Source organism: Tachypleus tridentatus, chromosome 8, assembly GCF_004210375.1.
Source record: "Tachypleus tridentatus isolate NWPU-2018 chromosome 8, ASM421037v1, whole genome shotgun sequence".
NCBI lineage: Eukaryota > Metazoa > Arthropoda > Merostomata > Xiphosura > Limulidae > Tachypleus > Tachypleus tridentatus.
Window position 1 is genome coordinate 102,688,706 of NC_134832.1, and position 8,457 is coordinate 102,697,162.

The following is an 8,457-nucleotide window of genomic DNA, read 5'->3' on the forward strand; positions in this document are numbered from 1 at the left end:
CATAACATAAAGTTATAACATCTTAGTGATTTGTCATAGCTTATTTTACATTTTTACAACTTGTAAAAATGTAAAAAAAAAGCTATGACTTATACATAATATTTTTTTGTATTGTTCATTGCTCGACTAACACTAATACCAAACTTTATGTGTCTAAATGTATTTATTTCCAGATGAGGGCGCTGCAATACATGTGCAAGAAACTCGTGCTATAAAAGCTCCAATACTGACTGTGTGCGATCATTTCAGTGAATTACAAACGAAGACGAATTATCTCAACGACGAATGCTGCCATTCTGATAAGTCAGTTGTTCTCATGTTATGCGTAACCGTGGTAGCTTGGTTGTGTTTGAAACTTTCTTTACAACTTGAATTTAGTCAGCAGCAGGTTCGTGAAAGTTCACAAGTTTGAGGAATAAAAATATAATACTGCATATTACACAATATATTTATTAGTTTTTAATCATGAAACTCTGCATAAGAGAAACACTAGTTTTTTAAAACGATTTTCTGTAAAAAGAGACGAGTTTCTAAGATCACTGAGATGGCAGACGTTTTCTCAGTCAGTCTACACACCGTTAACAGTCCGGCTACAAATTTTCCCAGGAAGTCAGTAAACCGGACGGGCGACTTTGGTGGTGATGAAGGCTGGGAGGCTGGAACTCAGAGCCTCCTCTCTCTCCTAACGGTGATCGGAACAAGCCTGTCAATTGTCGGAGTAGTACTGGCGTTTATAACTTACACTCTATTTTCTGATCTCCGCACGATGAGTGGTACATCTTTGTTGAACCTATTAACGGCTCTTTTTTTGTCTCACCTGTTGTCCGTCATCAGCGTAGAGAAGGTGGATGACAACGGACTGTGTACGACCTTGGCATTTTTGTTACACTACATGTGGCTGTCCGTACACTGTTGGTTAGCTGTCATGGCCAGAGACATGTTTCGGACCTTCCGTGACAACGTCAATTTACAAGTTTCACCTCTAACCGAGAGTCGAAAATCTCTCTTCAAGCGCGTTCTCTTCGCCTGGGATTACCTGGAGCCCTAACCTGTTTGGCAGCTCTGCTCTCCTCCAACGATAAAGTTGAAAACCACCAGTTTGTCGTTCCAACTTGTTGGTTCGTAGATTACAATACTCTGCTCTATACCCTCGAACTCCCAGCTGCTGTACTAGCCGGAGCTGACCTGATATACTTTGTCCACTCGGCTATCGTTATCCGTTACACTGCTAGCATACAGATGAACCGCCGTACATCTGAAAAAATGAAGCATCGCCGTTATCTTCAGCTGTTCCTTTATTTGAAACTCGTATTATTCCAGATAGCCACGTGGTTGTGTTGTCTTTTAGCACAAGTTGCTGGCATCTTCTCCTTGTGGTTTACCTTTTCTGTTCTGGCTTCTCTTCAAGGGTTCTTCGTGGCCATAGCGTACAGCTGTAATTCAGACGTTTTTCGGCTCTACAGCAAGTCTCTGAAGGAAAATCGTAACGAAGAAGGTGGGTTATGGAACATCAGAAGTTTCTCATTCCACCAGCTTGACTCAGTTGACTTGGACCCCATCACCTGATATAGTATAACAAACAAAATTTAAAGTTTTCTTAAATGAACCAAATAGATATGTTTGTATTTTATAATTATCCTGTCATATACTTGTCCTTTACTAGTATTCTACTCGGAGACATAGGGTATTTATTTTAAATCCTCTATAAACAAGCAGTTTATGTTTGCATATAACTACATTTATCGGAGAAAACTGTGGCGTGCATATTTTATCTCCATACCTAATTTCATCTTGTGTTTAATTCTATTGCTCTCCTAGTAGCACTACTTGGAAAATTCTTGAATTTTTGCCAATATTTCTTAAATTGATTGGCATCTCAAAATTATCTCCATTAACCAAATCTTTGTTGTATAATTAATTTCGTTAGTTTCTTTGTATGAGCTATAACATGCTTTGTTATCACTGTAGGAACCATAACATTCATATTATTGTTGTATGACACGTATATAATTTTTACTGTATTACTGTTCACTTGTAATGTGTAAACTCAATGATCCGTCACTTAATTATCTTCATTGCTTTATTATTTTACCCAACATATGCGTCTTATTCATAACATGATTCATCACCTATGTCACTTTCATTGCATGATCCCAATGCTTACATTATCTTAAACTACAGTATATCACTCTTTTCATTGTTGTAGTAAGACACGTTATCATATATTTACGTTTTATGTATGATCCCCTACTATGTTCTGTAACCATATGCTTTGTATTATGACCAATGTTTGTTGTAATATTTATCCGTCATAATGTTGTGCGTGATAAGATTCATTGTTAATATAGTAAGTTTTACTTGTTTCTATTTTCCTGTTATATTTAAAGTAACGAGTAGAATTAGATTATTCATCAAATCAAACGATTATGTCTAGCTATACTTTACAATATGTATGCCAAACTTATATTTTGAACGTACCGGTAATAACTGACAAGTCAGTAACAAAATAAACGTACGTTTATTAATATTGTCATTGTTTCACACAGAAATATTTACTGTGAAGTATTAAAAATTATTCTGTGGGATAAATGTGTATTTTAAATATGTGTATTGTACAAATAACTTTTCGATATAATTATGATTTATAAATCAGTTATAATGTTTTCAGAGATGAAAGCATTTAATAAAATTGTGTCACAACATGACTGTGTGTTGACATTTATGTTAAAGAAACGATATTCTGTGAAATTAAACACTGTTCGAAGGAAGAAAAACATTCTATTCACGTGAAGTATCGAAATGTACTTATTCCATTATCAGTATTAAAACACATATAAATACAAATAAACTAAAGTTTGGGTGGTATTGAGAACAATGAAACATAGAAATTATTCAGAAGTGAGCAGTATATAAAATTGCTTGAGTGAGGAAACATGTTATACAAACATAGTAATAAGTAGATAGTATAAGATAATGAAAGTGACTGGTATGAACATCATACATGATAAGTGATTAACCTACCTTTTCACGTCTGAAAAGGGCATATCAATGTTCTGTCCAAGCATGTAGTATTTTCTCCTCAAAATAAATCATTTCATTATGCTAATAAGTTGTTGTTTGCTAACTTGTTATTGGTATGTAAAGTTAACACGAACAAATATTGAATTAAACAAGAGAATAACCTGAAAAACATTAAGATTAGTTATAGTCAACGATGTAGGATACGTTAATTACAGAACGTGTTTGTTTGTTACTAAGCACAAAGATATATTATTGGGTTATCTGTATTGGTCCAGCCTTGGCTATCGAAAACCGATTTTTAAGGTTTTAAGACTTCAAACTCATCCCTGAGCCATCTGAAGGCTAGAGATTGGTGGTTATTTTTATTATCTCGATTAAATAGTTTTAACTCGAAATACGTCTATTGATCATTAGTATAGAGAAGTCTCTTTGCAACTAGAAAATTTTCTTTAATGAAAAGTTTAATGTATGTAGGTCTAGTTCTTTGTAATTATGGAGAAGTTGTTAAGTGACATATTTTTACCCGTGTTTTCTCCATAAGATAGTACTGTTGAATGATAGGGTTTTACTATGTGCAGGCAGTTCTACTCACAGTCATAACTGGATGGAATTGTTGAGTTGCAGGGTTTTGTAAGGAAATGCCAGTTTAAATCAATACCCGTATAACTTATAGTCTATTTTCAAATGAGTATTAATATTAGCAGTGTAAGTGATACTAAAGCCACTAAAGTCTCGATTCAAGGTGCATATATTCTGAAACGATTGATAAATGTTGTAAATAAAACGTTTTTCATTTTCTCAACCATATATGTCTTCATTAGAAGACTTCGCGTTTTTCCTTACAAATAAATATACCGTCAGTAATTCGCTAAATAAATGAATGGCAAGTATATGGTAAGATCAAAATAAGCCTCGAAATGCATCCAAATATCGTGAACTAACAATACTGATTAATATTGTTTCCTCAATAATCTTCGAAGTTCAAAGCTACAGCAACTGATAACTCTGGAAGTTTATACAAATCGAAAAAACAAAGTAGCCAGAAAAGGAGAGTTGAATTATATTCTACAACAAAAATCTAATTTAAAACCTGTAACTTCCCGAGCTGACACGTTACATATATTTATCAAAGATAAAATAAATGTCAACGACATGTTTCTTTCTATTCATAACACAATGACATTCCTAGATTAAACCACGACATAAAATTAAAGCTCATGAGGTCTAACTAATCAGTCCTACGTTTGATCATATCTACTTCTAGCTGGTAATTCTCCGATAAGAAAAATATCTAACCATCAATGTTGATGTTGTGTTGTTATTATACATCGATAATGCCACAATTAATTACGTAAAAATAGTTCATACAGATGTTTTGTTGTTGTTTTCTGAAGTAAAGTTTGAATGTTAGGAAAAATTAAAACAAATAAAATATTATTTTAAGTCATTAATTTATTGTTTAATTGGTTAAAACTTTCACTTTTATAAAATAATTATAGATTACTTGATTGTTCATTTGGCGTTTATTAGTGCAAAGCAACTAAGCTATCTCCACCAAATAACCGGCAAAAACAATTGAAATGTGAAATTATTATAAAAGGTAAACATAGAACAATGTCCAAAAATAGGATAAAAGCTTCAAATAGAATTTTAAAAGTCAATGGATTATAAAAAGTTAACAACACAAGGAAATTGGACAGAGTCACAACCGCCAATGACACTGTCCAACGTCAGGGGTAAACCGGTAGGAAAAACATGTTTGAAATGATGCTGTTGACAGAACCATAAAACATGGGCTATCATGGCTTGAGTGTCACAAATACTACAAATTGGTGCATCGGTCCCAGATAAAAGAAAACATGAGTTAAAAAACTGTGGCGAATGCGTAACCTTACCAGAATAAATTCTTCCCTTCAATTCTTACAAAAACAAGAAAGCGAAAAAAACAACAGAAGGTTTGATCTGTAAAAGCTTGTTATCATGTTGCTTACCCAAGTCGACTGCGAACTAATACGAAACCAAGCCTTCAATACAGAACCGTTGTGCAGATATGGGACAAGCACATCTGTGACGGCATCAAAGCATATGGACTTAGTCGTGGTGTCAGCAAACTCATTCCCGCAAATTCGAACGCGGCCAGGTGTTAAAACTGAATATGAACAGAATATAAAGAAAAATTAGCCAACTGTTGTTGAATATCGAAAAACATCAGGGTGAAAATTAACACTAAGCAATTACAGAGCCATTCGTAATGTCGAGAAACTCACTTGAAGTAAAATTGTATATCAAGACGGCTGGTATGGATATTAACCAATACTGTTAACCTGAAGATGACCTAAAAAGGTCGAAACTTTGTTATCTACTTTATTCTAATAAACGTTTAAATACCCATACCAGCCGTCTTGAGATACATGATTACTGGGCCAGTAGAGAGCTAAGAGAATCGAAGCAAATAATACAATGTGTGTAATGGATAGATTCTACATGATACAGGGCAAGAAAAATAGCATACAACTCAACAGTGAATACAAACAGTAGAGGGTATCCTGTGAGCAACCACAAAACCACAAAGTCACAACAAACCATAGCAGACCCCACAAAGTCACCTAATTTCAAACCATCTATATAAACCAAAGTGTAAGAATGGTTCGTAAGATATTCGGGAGAAATAAATATGGTACTTTCAATCGTTGGTATCTGCCTTCCTCAGACGACTCAAAGAAATGTCACAGATGGGGACGGTAATAAGCCATAGCAGAATGTTCTGATCTGTAGGGACAGCAACGTCATCCAGTGACACACCCAACTCAGCCAGCTGCATCTGAATACGAATGCCAAAGGGATTATTTGTAGACCATCTATTCCAAAATAGCATAGCCAAATGAGGAAGAAAGACATAACCCCAGGTGGGAAACTGTGGTAAAGATCAAATCTTCATGGCATATTGCAAATAAAGTTGCAAACAGTGGAGGAGAAGGGAGATTCGTGAGTCTCACTTGGCAAATTATGAACTATAGAAAAGGAGAAAGAATCCGTGGAGATCAAAAGTCCTGGATAGTGAATGAGGTACAGCATCTTCGAGGCCAAGGTCCTGGCAGAATCAGAGCCAAGATATTCATAGTCTAGTTTGGAGCGAACGAGGACTTGATAGATCCTAAGCATGGAACATTGATCTACTCCTGAAGAGGTGGAAGAGAGGATGCGGAGGATGTTCAGTACCCTTGTACTGTTGACGCGTAGCTGCTTGATATGTGGAATGAAAGGCAGCTTAATGTCAAAGACAAGCCCCAAGAAATTTCCCTTAGGGACAACGGGAAAAACAACATGACAAAAACGGATCACGGAATTAGGGTGTATACACCATTGGCGGCAAAGCGCATACAGACGATTTTGGAGAAAGAAAAGGTAAAATTATTTTCTGTCGTCCACGTTAACAAGAGGTTTAAAACGCTCTAAAGCAGCCGCTCAAGAAACCTCATGTTTGATGGCCGACACAAGATGTGGAAGTCGTCGACATAGAACCTGTTTGCAGTAAAAGAAGCAAGTTATATATTGGTAGCATTATTTTTGATACTGAAAAGAGTGACACTCAAGACAGCCCCGAGGAACGCCAAGTTCCTATGGAAAAGAACAGGAAAGTGTCGAATACACACATACTTGGAATCGCCTGTACAGTTATGGATGAATACGGGTAAATGACAACGTAACCCATAAAAAAAAGTCCCACAAAATTTTATACTTCCACATAGTGTTGTAAGTCTTCGCAAGGTGAAATAACACGAAAATAATATTTTCCCTCTTGAGGAAGGATTCCCTGAATGACGTATCAAGTCGAACCAGGTTGTCCGCAGTGGAGCGCTGTCGACGGAACCTATACTGGGTGGGCTAGAGGAGGGTATTCGATTTAAGGAACCAAACAAGACGAATATTAACCATCATCATAAAGACCTTACATAGACAGCTAACCAAAGCAGTTGGACGATAGTTAGAAGGAGTCTTGGGATCCTTTTAAGGCTTAGAGAAAAGGAGGACAATAGCTCGACACCAAGTATCAGGAAAAATATCAGATCAAAAACGAAAGCAACAAGAAGAATAGCAAGAGAGGCAGAAGAAAAGTTACACGTCATCTCGTAGGAAACATCATCAGGTCCGAATGGTGGCCAAACGTGTTAAGGCGTGCGACTCGTAATCTGAGGGTCGCGGGTTCGCATCCCCGTCGCGGCAAACATGCTCGCCCTTTCAGCCGTGGGGGCATTATAATGTGGCAGTCAATCTCACTATTCGTTGGTAAAAGAGTAGCCCAAGAGTTGGCGGTGGGTGGTAATGACTAGCTGCCTTCCCTCTAGTCTTACACTGCTAAATTAGGGACGGCTAGCACAGATAGCCCTCGAGTAGCTTTGTGCGAAATTCAAAACAAGCAAACAAACAAACAGGTCCGAATGGTGTACCACCAGATTGGTGAAGAACAAGTTTGAGTTCCTCCAATACGAAGGGACGATTATAGTTATGGAGACGATCAACCCGAAAGAAAAGAGGTGGTCGTTCTGCCCGAGGTGCAAATAGGTAAACCGCTATTAAGTATCAGTTTAACTAGTTGTTTCTACACTTCTTCACAAAGCGAATTAGGGGAAAAAAACGATAGTTAATTTCAGTGTTGTAACACAGTGTGTATATCTTTTCATATTTAATATACCATTTCAGTAATGTTCCACCATTAATCAGGAATAAATACTTTTTTGTCATGAGTACAGTTTCACTTCACCAAACTTCTCTTCTGCTGTTTTAATAAGAAATTTGCCATTTTTACTAAGTTTCACTTCCTCCTTCTCAAATAATTCCTCTATTTCTGTTGCTCTGTTCTGTCACTCTTTTTTATCGAGCTATTATAAGATTTAACAATATCTGTTATTCTCTCTTCATACCTTCAAAGTTATAAATAACTTCACATTTGTGTCAGCTACTGTATGTTTATCGGTTAATTAAAAAACAACTCTCCTTTCTTACACATTTTTCTTTGTTTTGCTTCTAGGTAGATCCAGTTTTATTCATCGTTTTCCTTTCTTTTATTTATAACTGCCATTCTCACTTATCTGTTTCCCCTACTTTCCAACGGTGACTCAATGGTAAGACTGAGAGCTTTTAACGCTATAAATTGATGTTTGATACCTGTCGTGAGCAAAACACGTATAGGCAGTGGTGTAGCTTTATGTTAAAACAAACAAATCTACTGAATTAAGTATGACTAACACTTTTTATGTAGATTATTTTCCTTCCATTTTTGTCAATACTGAGTTATGGATAACTTCTTTTCTTGTTGCTTTTTCCCTAATTTAGCTTTATTTGTTGAAGTAAACATAACTTTTATTTTCTGCTATCTGTTTTGTTTCTTTACCAAGCTGTCAAACATGTCAAGCACTCACTTTCTAGGAGAATTTT

At 36.0% G+C, this 8,457-nt stretch overlaps 1 pseudogene; it reads left to right on the forward strand.

Moving 5' to 3' along the window:
• Positions 1-233: 233 nt before the first annotated feature.
• On the forward strand, positions 234-1,566 carry LOC143223973 (adhesion G protein-coupled receptor E3-like; annotated as a pseudogene).
• The last annotated feature ends 6,891 nt before the right edge of the window (positions 1,567-8,457 follow it).